The sequence below is a fragment of the Notechis scutatus genome, chromosome 3 (assembly GCF_049901735.1).
Source record: "Notechis scutatus isolate UNSWTSFEM ecotype Mainland chromosome 3, rNotScu1.2, whole genome shotgun sequence".
In the NCBI taxonomy this organism is placed as follows: domain Eukaryota; kingdom Metazoa; phylum Chordata; class Lepidosauria; order Squamata; family Elapidae; genus Notechis; species Notechis scutatus.
The window spans coordinates 175984299-175998316 of record NC_142011.1 but is presented as its reverse complement, the minus strand read 5'-3'; positions in this window follow the sequence as shown (position 1 = coordinate 175998316).

The window sequence follows — 14018 nt, the reverse complement described above, 5'->3', positions numbered from 1 at the left end:
TTTTCCAAGGCCCTTGTTGCTTTGAATCATTGTTAAACAAACAGTTTCGTCAAGGATTACTTGTTGTTATAGTCCTTGACTTATAACAGTTGTAAGTCAAGGGCTCCATCTGTGCTGAGAGCAAGTGCTGAACAGATCCTGCCACCATCCCCAAGTTGATTGTGAGGCCTTTCTATAGGATCATGCAGAGTAATTTTCATTCATTCCCAGTTGGATACCAAATGTGTTACAAGTCCTGTGTAGATGCCAAGGAGGCAGACTTACCCAGTTATCTGGGAACGGTTTGATCCTATAGTACCAAAATGGCATTGGTTGCATCCATGGATTATCTCTGGCAGGAGCAGGATAGGGGCAGCGCATCCATCCTTGAATTTCTTGACCTCACAGCAGCTTTTGATACTATCAACCATGGTATCCTTTTGGGAAGACTTAGGGAGTTGGGGGTGAATGGTTCACTTCCTTCCTGAGGTCAGTCCCAATCAGTGTTGATAGGGAATCCAGCTCTAGACCCCTGCTTTGTGGGGTGCCACAGACTCAGAGCTCTCTCTGCTCCTTTCTAACATCTATATGAAACTGCTGAGTGAGATCATCCATCACTGCAAGATGAGGTGTCACACATACACCGATAATATATATTTCCAAACCAGGTGAAGTGAGTGATGCAGTGGACATCCTTTTATGGTGCCTGGAGGCTGCAGGGGCCTAGATGGGGATCAACAGACTTTAGCTGAATCCTGGTAAGATGATGTAGCTGTGAATAGTCCCCTCCGTATCCAGGAATTTATCATCTTTGGTCTTGGATGGAGTTGCATTACTCCAGACAGACCCGGTACGTAACGTGGGGGTCCTCCTGGGCTCATGATCCTTCCTCAAAGAGCAGATGACAGCTGTAGCTAGAAGGGCCTTTGCTCAACTTTGTGTTGTGTGTCAGTTATCCCCTTTCTTGGATAGGGAGGCTGTCCACTCAGCCACTTATGTTGTGGTCATCTCCTGTTTGGCCTATTGCAATTGTAGTCTACATGGGGCTATCTCTGAAAAGTATCAAGAAGTTTCAACTGGCACAAAATGCAGCCGTGTGGGCAATTTTAGGAACCCAAAGATACACACATGAAACACCTCTGTTCTATTAGCTGCATTGGATGCCTGTTTGTTTCTGGGTCCAATTCAAGGTGACAGAACTGTCTTTGTCCCTTTGCACATCAGCCCATCCTACCAGGTCAGGCAAGGAATTTATGTTTCAGACTTTGTCACTTAAAGAATTCCGACTGGAAGGGTCTAGGAAAAGAGCCTTCTCTGCTGTTACCCCAGCCCTATCGAATATTTCTTCCCCTGGAGGTGAGGCAGGCCCCCACTTTCCTGGCCTTCCAAAAAGGCTGGTTAGTCTCCTGGAAAGGCTTCTCCTTCACTTTCTAACTAATGTTGATCTCTTTCCTTCTCTTAATTTTTTTTAGATTTTTAACTTTTATATATGCTGTTTTATATTTTAACATTTTATTGTACACCACCCAGAATCCCTATCTGAGGGAGAAGTGAAAAATAAATAAAATAATACATAAATTTTGATTTAATATCATGTTCTATGTAATTTCCTGGTTATATACACTCACTGGAATGGTATATATTGACATCACTTTCTACAAATGGTTGTCCAGAATTGGTTTATAGCTTATGATAGCAGACACAGAACATTTTGTCATGCCTCCGATATTTAAGGTCAAATGTTTCCCAGTTGGAAATATACCATCTGGCTGTCTTGTGATTGTTATGTAGAGTCTTCATTTTCATGCTTACTTTATTTGAAAGGATTAGCTATACAGAGCTGCCCTGCAGTGAAAAATCTGGAATCCCAAAAGCATAAAAATTATTTTCATGATGAACAACACTGAGGCTGAAAATATCTTTGTGTATTTGTGATCGTTATGAAAAACAGAAACACAATTATCTAGAAATGATGGTTTGAGAGAAGAGGAAAACAAAATTGACCTACTTTAACATACAAATGATTCAATAATGACAATCACTTCTGGGCAGGAAACAGAAAACAAGATTTGTGGTTATCCAGCATGAGACCATCTGTAGTCTGGATCAAATACAGCAGAAACAAACTGTACAAGCAGTGTACACATCTCTGCTTTTTGTCTGACAGGTTAATCAAAGGTTTAATAAAATAATTTGGTAAAATATGTACAAAATAATTGCCCATATCCCAGAATCTCAGAGTACTTTTCTTCCATCCCATTCCACACCTAAGCTGTGGAAAAAGCAATACCGGTACTATCAATACTCAATGCATGTAACTTTTTGTAAAATAAGATATAAAATACTATTTGGCAAATTGTATGATCCTCTGAGATTGATTGTTCGCTTACAGTGCTTGTCTTATAAAATATAGTTATTTTTCACAAGTCATTTTGTTCTGTATCATTTAGTATTTATTGACAACTGTTTCTCCATTCTTTGAAATTTCACTGGTTCTTTCATGCTTCATAACATCAAGTATAACTGGTACGATCTAATAGCACCACATACCGTACTTTCTAAATCTAAATTAGGTACTATATTTCCAGTACCAATATAATTCTAACATACTGGCAATAGTCAACTGATGACTATTATTAAACCTGGCAATTACAGATGTAACTCTTGATGGTCATAAAGCAGGTCATCCTTTGACTGACCTGATTTTATGATATTTTTGCAGTGATCATTCAGCAATGGGGTGTTTTGCAGTGGGGTGTTTTTGCTGAAAACCAGAAATGCACATTTTTGGCATAAGTGTTACAGATTGTGGTCATGTAACCATGGGTTGCTGCAAACAGCAATAATTGTGGGGCAGGTGCTGAGTGGCCAAAATGCAGTCACATGACTGGGGGGGGGGGAATGACACCATTAGAATTTCAGAATTGACATATCTTAACACAAACATCTATGTTTCGATCAGTGGTGGTATGCTACCGGTTTGCCCGGTTCTGCTGAGCCAGTAGCAGTGATAAGCAGCGGAGACCAAACCAGTTCTCTTTGCTGCTCTGCTGTTGGGCCCAACCACCTGCCCAGGCTCTCATACTCACTTTTATCTTCTGCTTTTGAAGCGCAGCTGCTTTGCGCGGCACAGAAGAGTGCCGTGCGGCAGCTGCTGAAGCAACGGGAGAGTGCAGGCTTGCAGGAGGTGAGGTGGAATGCCTCTGCACCTGTGCAAAGTGTGTGTTTGGCACGTGTGCAAAGTGTGCCCACCAAGCCACACCCACCAAACCGGTAAAAGTTTTTGAATCCCACCACTGGTTTCAATAACCTAATTGGAGAAGCGCGTGAGGCTGTTTTTCAACACTGTACATAATTCTTTGACCCATTTTTAAACAGGGATAACATGCTGTAAAAACCTTTGTGGTTTGCTGATTATAACTCAAAACAAGATTCTTATTTATGCAATTTATACTGCTGCCTTTTCTGGTACTTTATACCTGTCTTCTCTGGGAAAGAAAGTATAAAGCCTTAGCTGGCCATTACTGCATCAATGGAAGAAGAGAGCTGTAGCTCAGAATTGACAAATCAAAGCCTATTTTAAGGAATTCAAGGCTCCAGGGCCAGATGAATTACAGTCTAGGGCAGTGATCCCCAACCTTTCTTATGCCGCGGCCCGGTATCCCCAACCTTTTTATGGCGCGGCCCGGTACCGATAGCTGGGCGCCGCCATCTTTTGATGAAAAAGTGCTTCCGGTGAGCTTTCTACCCGGAAAAGCTCACCGGAAGCACTTTTTCATCAAAAAGATGGCGGCGCCCAGCAAACCAGTGGCCCGGTAGGACTTGTTCCACGGACCGGTACCGGTCCGCGGACCGGTGGTTGGGGACCCCTGGTCTAGGGTACTGCAGGAACTCCTGAAGATGATTGGAGAACAAGTAATTGTAATCTATAAAAGAACTGGAGAACTGAAGTCCTTGAAGGAGACCCAAGTATTTTCTTTATCTTTCAAAAAGTGAAGAAAGAGGACCTGGGAAATTATAGACCTGCTAATTTCATGTCTATACTACACAAGGTTCTTGAGTAGATTATTAACTAACATATAGTATTTGTTGCACTTAGGAAATAAAAATAAACAAGAACAGCCTGTTAATTATCTCTTGTTATCCAATAAACTCCAGCAATTAGACAAAATTTTACTAGGATCAGACAAGAAAAATATAACTAAATTTTACAACTATTTATTAGAAGTAGAATTAGAAGAAGAGATAGTTAAAGGGAATATGATAGCTTGGACTAGGAATGTAGTACGGAGTATCACTTTAATAGAATGGGAAAAGATTTGGAGTAGAAATAATAAGATTACAAAATCGGCAGCATATAAAGAAAACGCTTATAAAATGTTTTATAGATGGCACCTTCCTCAAGATTAGTGAAGATGCGCCCCAATATGAGTCCAAAATGCTGGAAATGTAAAAAAAAAGAAGGAACCTTTTTTCATATGTGGTGGTCCTGTAAAGAAGCCCAAAAATACTATCAGAGAATTAGAAATTGGCTGGAAGATATAACAAAAGAACAGACTGAGTATAAACCAGAGTCCTTCCTGTTAGGGGTTTTCGATAAACAGCTATCAAAAAAAGTGAAGTACATAACAATACACATATTAACAGTGGACAGACTAGCTTTTGCTCAATGTTGGAAGCTACCTCATATACCTACAGAACAGATGATCACCCAAAAAATCTCAGACTGTGCAGAAATGGACAAACTAACTTTAACCTTAAAAAATAAAGATTCTTCAATATATTATAACAATTGGAATTGCTGGTATAAATGGTTAGAACAAAGATAGATTTTATATCATAAGGCAAAAAAGAATAGGATAAAGTTATACGAGTGATGTATAAATATACATATGGATAAGGTGTGCGTATATGTCATAAACTAAGAAAAGATCTGACAAACTCTCGAAAATGAGAATGTTTTTAAGTGTTTTTTTCCATTCTTTTTTCTTTTTCTTTTTCTTTTCTTTTTTTCCTTTCTATCTGTGTATGTGTTGTTGATTTGTTTTTAATTGTAAAATTAATAAAATTTGTTTTAAAAAAAATAATTATCTCTTGTTATCTCATTTTTAAAAGAATTACTAGTGCAATAGTTTTGGGGAATGTCATGCATATAATGTACTCTGATTTTAGACAAATGTATGAAAAAATACTTTAATATCCTCATTTATAATATTGTATACTATATGGACTAACTTATACATCTGTTAGCTGGATTAATAATTGACTGAATGACTGCAAAAAGAAAGTAGACATTAATGGATCTGCATCATGTGTAAGTTAAAATGACAAAGTATATTGGTCAATATTTCTGTTAAAGATCTAGATTTAGGAGTTGAGAGGATGATTATTGAGATCTGATTGATGCAAAATTAGGAGGATTAGCTAAATACTGTAGAAGAGGAACAGAAGAATGAATGAGTCTGAGTGCCATATTAGGAAAGCTACAACTAAGCTGTAATGCAATAGGTGAATTGAGTGTTTCAAGAAGTAATAGGAGCATTTCTTTCTCTGTTGCTGCAGTGTTCAATCTTGAACAGAATGTTGGGTGAACAGAATCTACGGTACATGCATTTATCTTGGACCTTTGTATTCAAAGCATGAATGTGTAAGAGCTTTGAGTTTACTTTAGTCAAAGTTAAAGAAGAGATACTAAGAAGAAATCCCATTATATTTTAAGTGCTTGGTGAGATCAAATGTAAAAGTGATACTATATCTTGGGTTTCATGTTAGTGTCCTCCTGCTAAGTAGCAATATATTTGTCCTTCAGAAACTGGAAACTCAGCAAGTTTGCCTGACTTCTGAAAATACTTTTTTTTATTTGTCTTTCAACAGTGATTGGGCTCTTCTAAAATCAACTCCAACAGTGTCTCTGTTGGTATACCAAGATCAAATAAACCCCAAACTAGGTTCAAAGTTGTTAACAGTTGGTCAGCATCCAACTGTTAGAATTGGGCATGCATAACACAATATGGTTGCATTTGAACTGTTTTCCTGCTTTTATTATACATTAATGTCAGACTTAATTTTCCAAAAAGATTCATGTCATTCCAGGGCCATTATGCTGTTGACATATCTTGAATTTGTACTTGGCAAGATGCTTAGGCACGTTTTCAGGCAAGGCACTTCCTTCTTAGGAGGCCTGTTGAGTTATATAATTAGCTGCCAGGTGGGGCAAAGGAATAAACTGCTTATAATATTGCAGCATTTACAGATACCTCAATCTCAGATTTTGACTAGCAATTTATATTTGTATCCTCCTCCCTATATTTAACATACCTCTTTTTAATATTCTGGGTGTGCTACAGCAGTGATCCCCAACCTTTTTTATGCCCCGGCCCGGTACCGGCATCAGCTGGGCGCTGCCATCTTTTTTTGACGAAAAAGTGCTTCCGGTGACCTCACCGGAAGCACTTTTTCATCAAAAGATGGCGTGTAGCGCGCTTCGTGAGCTTTTCGGTAGAAATGGCTTTCACCCGGAAAAGCTCACCGAAGCATGCCGCCATCTTTTTTTCATGAAAAGTGCTTCCGGTGAGCTTTCTACCGGAAAAGCTCACGGGAAGCACTTTTTATCAAAAAGATGGCGGCGCCCAGCAACCAGCGGCCCGGTAAGACTTGTTCCGCGGACCGGTACCGGTCCGCGGACCGGCGGTTGGGGACCCCTGTGCTACAGAATATTGCTGATTGCCATAAAGCAGCCTTCATAACTATGAAAAATGGATGTATTGGACTTTGGGTCTCTTCATATCACTTTAGTGGTTAAGGTGCTGACCTAAAAATCAGGAGACTCTGAGTTCTAATCCCACTTTAGGTATGAAAAGCAGCTGCGTGTCCTTGGGCCAGTCACTCTTAGTCTAACCCACCTCACAGAGTTGTTAGCAGAAAAATCAGAGGAGGAAGAATTATGTTGAATTAGTTTACAAAGTAATTATAAAGTAGTAAATGCAGAATAAAGCCAAATAAATAAATTCTCAGGTGGGCAAAAGTTCATATTGGCCATACATTAAAGACCAACATATTTGGACATGTCTGCAATAGTTCTACTAAGAGCGTAATGCTGTACAATATATGTACCTCTTCTATTCAAACAGTGAAAATGGAGAAAGTCCATATAACTCTTCCTGCTATATGTGTACACATTACTTTTTCAAACAAGGGTATACTTGTTATAGATTTAACATGTTATCTATGGTTCTAAAACTTGCTAATGTAAAATAGCATTATAATTATTGGTGAATAATGTATCATAGTTTTCCAGAGTTAGTGCAGTATTAAAGACATCATTTCATTAAACATTAGCCATGATGTTTAGATCTGATTAAAGTTATATTAGGCCAAAACTAATGCAATATTCAGGAATAACTTGAATTACAAAGTTACCTTGACCACTCTAGTAAACCATCCTGAGATGGTAAGGCAATGATGGATTTTGCTAGTCTTAAAGACAAACTAGCTGAATGAAATCACATCCCATTTTCCTCTTCTCCTTTTAAAATTTCTTAAAACTCATTAGGCAACGATCCAACAAATACAATTCAAGCAATAAGGAAAAAACTTACAGTGGAAGATAATATCAATAGACCAGTATTAAAGGATATGCTTTGACATAGAAAGCCTGGAGTTTCCTTATCCTAATTCCTTTCTTTTATGGAAAGAGTATAATCTCATTTCCACTTATGATAATTTGGCCAAAAGAAAGCAAAAGGCTTTGTAGTTTTATAAAAATTAGGACTCTCAACTGTAGGGAAGCAAAGCCATCTTTGCCCTCCTCTACATCTCATTTGGTGGCATGGCTGTTTAATTAGAAACAAGTTTCTCCACTGTGGGAGATATTGGCAATGATATAAACAATAGAACACATTCAGAAGCTCTTGAATCCATCAGTTGCTTACATTACCTGACCTCTGTATGAACTAGAACTAGGCTTCTGTTATGTGAATTGCAGTTTTTCCCCTATGGGGAAGCCAGGACTTTACAAAAGATATATTTAATTGAACATCCAGAAAAACTGCTGAAATCACTAAAAATATGATGCAGTATTAATTTAGTGTCGGCAACCTGATAGGTACATTCTAATGATATAAGGGGAATCTTGACAAAGAGTTATATTGGGTTTTTATTTACCTTTGGGTTGCTGCTTTTTTACATTAAATCCAGAACTAGGAAGCTTCCTGTAGACCTGTAAAACAGACCCGTTTCAATGAATGTTTGGTAACTGCTATGGTAGTTCCAACAGAAGAGAGTATCGGTAGCTCATAGTTGAACTGTGAAGTTAGTGCTCTCTGAGCTTGGTTTCATTTGAGCTTGCAATCATTTGACTTTTAATTACCTGTTTGCTTATTGGTACTAGGCTTTAGAGTTCATTAATGAAACGACAACTTTGCAACAATCTTAGTTTTGCGTATTTGAATTAATTGAGAGACAAAGTATATCTTTATCGAGCAATTCTAATCTTTATATCACTAAAGAGGCAACCAATTGATGAAACAATATACAAAATATTTGAAACATTGTTTGGACTTGGGCAGAGTAGATAAATCCAAATTCCATAGAATGTCATGTCATGTGCATTTATTTAGATAATTTAATTTATAATATATTAATAAGTGGTCTCATTAAAACAACAAAACAACAAAAATAATATGATATGTTGGTTTATAAACCATTCCAATCCAAGCTAATTCTGAGCAGCAGCCAATTTCTATTTTTGTCAATTCTGATTAAAACACATAGTTAAGGTAAGCATAAAATAGTCATAATCCAATAAATCAGAGAAAAACAATATATAAAATCTGGGAATACAACAAAGTATTCTAGCTTAATGTTTAATTCTCCTCAACAGCATGGAAAGGAATTGAGGGAGGTGTTTCAAACACCTGGAAGCTATCAATGAACATGGCTTTAGGTACCATCTACATTCTAGCGCATAGTCTTATCAGTGGTTTTAAGACAAAACATGCCCTTTTTTGGCAATTTTGTCTTGGCAGTGGGTCAAGGTTTATATATTGCAATAAATCAAAGTGTAATTTGTTTTATATTAGCCTATGTGAACCTTTATCTTATTAGGAAGTGGGATCCCAACAATATTATTCTTTAAAATTCCAGGTACATTTTTTTTGTTTTGTTCAGCTTGCAGTAATTATTATTTTTTATTATATGGATTATTATTTTCATTGTGGTCTTGGATGCCTTATATTAACTGCTGTGTTTATGTGACTTGGCATTACATTTGTTCAGAGAAGCCCTGCAAATTTATTTGAACTACCTGGGCAAGCTTCATGTAGTGCAGAGTAAGAACTGAACACAGTGAACCCTTAGTCTTGCACTTGAGAATAGAATAGCTTTCATCTTCCTGATTGAATACTGTCTAGTTCAGATTCATGTTGTGCCAGAGGATCCTTGGTCCATGCTTGTTGCATTTTGAAAACAGAGACACGGGTATTCTGAGTGATTTGGCCTAGCTTCTCTTCCTTGGATTTTTTCCTATCATGGCTTATAACAACTGCAGAAAAGTATGATCAAGCAAGGATAAATGTTTCTTCAAGAGAAGAAGAAATTCTGGCAGAATTAAAGGAAGAGAAATTGAACTTCTAGTAACCAGAAGGAGTCTGGGAACTCTTTATAACTAACTTGTTTTATTTAAAGGCAGAAGTTTTCATGATCTGCAATTTACTTCATCAGGTACATAGACTGGTTAGCCTGATGAGGTAGATGGGAGTGAGAGGGAGGCAATGACATGTTGGTTATGCAAATGAATCCATATGAAACAGATTTCCAGTACCTTATCAATGAACACTTGTGTTAAAAATCTGTGGTATTTGATGAGACTTTCTGAGACTGCCTGAAATCTCTTGATGTTCTGCAGTCTGTTCTCAATGGTAGCACCAAAGTCCTGCTTTTCCAAACCATCCATGTTGATGTCTGTTATAGTGTCCTGAAAGGTTGAAATGTTCTGTTTTGAATCCCAAGGACAAATTTGTGTCCATCGCTTTTTTTGCACAAAGTTTGTCCTGTGTAGGATCTAGAAAAGCATTGCTGGCAGATGACAGCATATATCACATTAAAAAAACATTATGTCTTTCAGTAAAATTTGTTAGTTGGAAAATATGCTGATTTTTTTTTGTTACCATAAACTAGCATGCCCCTCCATAGACCTCAAGTAGTGTCAATGAAATCCAGTAAATTGTGGGGTTTTTTTGAGTAGGAATTGTGCAATCCAATCATGACTTCCCTGGTGAAGAAAGAAGCAAGTTTCATAAATTCTGCAGAGAATAAAATAGGAACAACTGCATTTGAGTTACTTTCATTTAGGAGGAATGAAAATAAAGTTTCTTCATTGACAGCATAGTTAAAAATAGGGGTTTTGTCCACTAGGAGGCAGAGAACAGTATGGAATTCATCTTTTTCCAAGACTTTGGGCCTTGAAATGTTTATAAGAATTCTGTTCCATTGAAATTAAAAAAGAAAATGAAAAAAGTTAAAAAAATAAACCACTCTGAAATAAAGTGCTGAGAAGTAATTTATTTCTTTTAGGAAACTAATTGATATGATTATACGCCTTCCCCAAAAGAGATAGATATATATATATATATATCTTTGGTTATTCGGGTTTTCTCCCGCGTAAAATCGGAAGTATCTAGGCAACGTTTCGATGAAGTCTCATTCATCATCTTCAGGCTTGTGTCTTCGGCTCTGTGCTTCTCAGAGTAATGTGAGCTTGCAGCTGCTTCTTCCTTTTAACTGCTAGTGGGGGTGTGACTTGATTGGGTGGGGGAATAACCAAAGATCCACATACAAATACCTGTGAAAACCTCAGAATATATATATATATATATATATATATATATATATATATATATATATATATATATATATATATATATATATATATATATATATATATATATATATATATATATAGGTTTTAATTCATTTTGACATAAATCCAAAATAGATGTTGCAGAGGTAACACAATATTCAATGTAATTAAATTGGTAGTAGGCAAAAATATGCAACCATGCATAATTTTCTACAAATATTTGCTTCATTACTATATATTATTTCACTTCTATATCATTATATAATATGTTGCAATTTCTGCAATCTCCCTGCAATTTTACAAAAGTTATAAAACTTTGGGTCCAACATTGCATCCCCATAGTCAGTAAAATTGCAGCAGCAATAATCCACAACCACATGATAAAAAGCTAGCTAAGTATCACGATGGGGCATTTGGAAAAATGTCTTGGAATTGATAATAAACAATCAAACTTTACTGGGGCAGATAATACACATGGCAGCAACTGATCCTTTGCAGACAGACAAGCTTCTGCAAACTCAAATTTTATATTTAGCCTTTCCTCTGCAAACTCAAAACAGCATCCATCAGAGTTTTCCAAATTTTATCTTCTCAACCTTGTGAAGGAAGCGGGACTGAGAAATAATCTCTGGGCCAAAATCATCTATGAATCTCCTTGGTCCACTGGAGAACTAAATTTGGATTTCCTTGGTCCCAGCCTACATTTGAAATATTATACCACTGTCTGATATATACAGGGTCTGAGCCATTAAGGTAATTACATTAGCATCCAGAAAGATTTAGGATTGCCACACCCGGAGTTCCCATACCATAGGAGCTAGGTAGGAGATTTATGTTTAGCAGTTGTTCCAGGTTGAGAAAGAAGTTGAGAGGCAAAATTGAGAAATATAGACTTAGATCCAGAACCCTTGCAAGCAATAAAGAAACTCTTCCTTGCAGAAAATATTCTTGTTTTGTCATTCCTACTGGCAAAATAAGATCACTCCACTGGAGGTGGAACAAGGGCAATTGTAAAATGTTCTAAAATGCAGCACATTTGACTTATGAATTCCTCAGGCTTCAGGAATTTTCAGCTTTATTATGCTTCAGCCCACAGAGTGGGAGTGTTTGGGGGCAGCCTGTACTGATTTTTGTACAGGAGTAGCATACTGAGAAATGCTTAATCCCCCACAAAGAAGTATGCTCTGGGTTTGCTTTCACTTACGACCCTCGTTGCAGCTCTTGGCTTCTGTTCCTTGGGTGATTCACATGAACGGTGGGTGGTAAAATATATACTACCCTGTGGATGAAAGACTCAAGCCCTCCTTGCTCCCTGGTCAAAACAGGTTTCCCTTCTCTCCAAAGAGCTAATGTTATTATTGAACAGAAAATGGAGTATTGTGTATATTAAAAGGACTTTAAAACTTGTTGCACAAATTGCTCATTCCCGACAACAGATTAAACACTCAAAAAGGTCAATGCCATCAATTCAGTCTCCTATTAAAAGACTTCTCTTCAAAATCGAGAGCTTTGCAAAGAACAGTTTCATAAGATAATGGTGCCCTTTCAGAGTTGTGGATAATGCCTTCAGGAAATAGCTATCCCATAATAGTGATGATTTCTACTTAATGTTTCAACTGCATCATTTTAATGAGTTAAGAGGATACATGCCAAGTCATTTCCTTTGTAAATTACAACCAGGCAGGCAAGACACATTTGGCAATTACAGGCAAACTCCTTTCTTGACTTTTCAGATTGGAACTGAAATGTAAATAGTTCCCTTATATGAAATGATTGTTCATTATTTTCTACCTTGGCTGGATTTGCATAAAGCCATGATTATTTAACCATGATTTAGTGAATAAACCACATTTGCCTGGGTCCATTCAACATGCTAAACCATGAGCCAAAACCAAATACCCCCCCAGTCTTGCTCAGTGTGGGGTATACCTCAAGGGATTCAGATGGGTGTCTATCAGCAATATCCAGTAATGAATATCCAGAATTAAACTTGGATTATGAGAATTTTTCACACAAATCATGAATCATATGATGACATAGTTTTGTTTTTCTATGATTTATTGAATGAGCTACAATTGGTTACTAAACCAAAATATGAAAAACTACATCATGGTTCAAAACGTTGTGTGAACCAGTTCTAAAACGAGGGGCAGTACAAGTAACCAAGAAGCAAAATGCAGTTGTTTCAGTTATAAGATTAATTAGAGACAACGTTGCATTAGGGAAAACAAACTAGATTGATTATCCAAAGTATTTACAGAAAAGGTAGATTTTGATGGTGTTTGAAAAGCAAAAAAAAAAAAAAAGGAATATCTACTTGGTATTTCTGGAAATACAGTACATGCTGGCCTGTTTGTCAGCATGCACTAAATCAAAATAGGATTTACTTGAGTAAGGATTAGCTTGCTATATAAATCTAAGCCATTATATTCAAAACCCTTCAGTTTACCAAGCAGGCTCTACGCTACCATTAAGCAGAATGAAGCAACTGCTTCAGATGGCAGGTGTTAGGGAGCATTCTCAATTTTCCAGTTGTTCCTTCTGAATATCCAGGCCATTTTCTTCTTGATTGTGTGCCCATCAAGTTGGTGCAGACTTTTAGCGATCATATAGATAGATTTTCTCCATGATGATTTGTCACCAACCTTGTCTTTCAGATCTTTCAACAGTAAACTTATCATTACTGAAACTGAGTCTGATCACGTTGCTGGTCACCCTCCTTCCTTCCATCTTTCCCAGCATTAGAGCCCTTTCCAGAGAGTCGGGTCTTCACAATATGTGTCCAAAGGATTATTTGAATCTGGCCATTTGTACCTTAAGTGAAACTCTGGGTTGCTTTTGTTCAATGATCCATTTGTTTCTTGGCTGTCCATGATATTCATATACAACTTCAGCACATAGGCAGATCCTAAACTTATTTATTTATTTTTATTTTATTAGGTTTGTCAATTGCTTACAAGATAATAGGTATAAGTAAAAACATAGTTATGAATACATGGATACATATAAGAAAAATAAAACAATAGGACAGGGATGGTAGGCACATTGATGTGCTTATGCACGCCCCGTACAGACCTCTTAGGAAAGGGGTGAGGTCAATAGTAGACAGTCTAAGGTTAAAGTTTTTGGGGTTTGGGGAAGAAACCAAGAGTCAGGTAGAGTATTCCAGACATTGATTACT